This window comes from Nanorana parkeri, unplaced genomic scaffold (genome assembly GCF_000935625.1).
Source record: "Nanorana parkeri isolate BGI_ZX_2015 unplaced genomic scaffold, ASM93562v1 scaffold432, whole genome shotgun sequence".
In the NCBI taxonomy this organism is placed as follows: Eukaryota; Metazoa; Chordata; class Amphibia; order Anura; family Dicroglossidae; genus Nanorana; species Nanorana parkeri.
In genome coordinates, this window is record NW_017306700.1 from 212896 (window position 1) to 214780 (window position 1885).

The window sequence follows — 1885 nt, forward strand, 5'->3', positions numbered from 1 at the left end:
TGATACTATCATTTAAAAATAGGGAAAATATTGCCCTGCACAAAACTGACTTTCTATTATTGTTGGGTAATTATTACTCACGAGAATTACGAGAAACCTTTCCAGAGCTAGAAACAATATCTCATGATGAGGCTCATGATGAAGTCAAACAATGCCTGCTGAAATCCAGCAGAGACAATGTGGGACATAGTCTGGTGAAGAGGACAGGGCTTCTCTAACAAAACACAGAGTATAATGTGAATGTGGAATATTGTCCTCAATTGGATATCGGTTGCACTGTACCATATCTCCTGATGTTATGGACATTGGTTTATGAAACCTGAAAACAGTTAGGAATGATTGAAGGTGGGATTAGACTGTGACATTCACCCATTATGCAGTGCTCAGGCCCAGGGACCAAGCACTGCCACATGACAGAGGGAGTGGCATCCCCACTTCCTCTGAACTCAAATATTAGCTGACACTGGGTATTTTGGTGGTGGCTGTGACAGAGGATGGAGCAGTAAAACATTGGTGGATAGATAAGTATAAAGTGTTTGGGGTGGGCTTTAAATAGATGCTGTCTGGAAAGAACAGTGTGTCTTTAAACTGAAACTATACTGTAAAATGAAGTCATTTTTACTTTAGATTTCAAATGGAGTTATTTAATAAAACCATTAAAAAATAGATGTTGCAGTCAAGGCCCCAATAACATTGCTATACGAATGGGCACTGATTGATTGGTATATGGCAATGCAAAAAATGCCTTCACATCAATCCCCTAAAGGTCTCTAGCAGGGATCATACGACCAGCCTGAATTACCAACATTTCCCATTATCGTATATTCTGGAGTTCTAAAATATGAGTGACTTTATTTGACAGTTAATAAGGCAGATAAGACCAAAAGGAAAAACTCTAAAGTTAATTTAAACTTGTCTACTACTATGGGTATAGGAACTTTTATATAGTTGTTATCGGTGTCTCTATACAAGATAACTTACATTTTAAGGTTACTGGCCCATGAAAGTTCATCACACCAAATTTTGACATATTACAAGTCCCATTGATCTCTAATTTAAACACTTTTCCAACGTGACCAAAGCTCTCATCCTGTGCAATGACAGCAGAATGCCATCAGAATTAATCTGTGTGGATTTATTTGAAAACTACCAGGCTGATTTACTAAGGAAAACATTTTACCCTTCAAATACCCAGAACGATTCAGGGGGAATAACTGTTATTGTATTTGTACATTTCACTGAACCTAACTGGCGAGTCAACAAATGCCAATGTAAAAATGGCCCCAATAGCTAACCACCTTTGCTTTTGGTGTTATCAGGACAAATAATACACTGACAGTAATACATTCAACTGGAATACAGCTAACTATAATGACATGACATTCTCTTTCTGAACAGACACTGGCATCAAGTAACATGGTGCAATCAATGCACCAGAGCAATCAATCAGAAGTCAGGGTTCTTTAGTTATATGGAGTAAACACAAGGGGGCGCCTTTAGGGTTCTTTAGTTAGACTACACAAAACTGTTGAAATCTGATTGGTTGCTGTGGTACACTGCCCTACCATCGTAGGGCCTAAAGACAAAATGTATTATCTTATGCAGTCTCTCACTAGCGTTAACACATCAGATTTTGTTTGCCACCCTATGCAACATCATTGTATTACCTGTTGATGCTTCCAGTAGATCTGTTTTTGTTTCCACTTCCTGTAACAGGGTGACTACACTGTTTGCTCTGCCGTGAATTCACACAGCAGTGTTGTCACTCTGCAGGACATAGTAGTCCCAGATGGGCATGTAGTTTCATGTAGGCAAACAAAGAAAGCCTACTTCCGGATAATACTTTTTAAACAGCAACTGTTTTTTTTTTTTTGGGGGGGGGGGG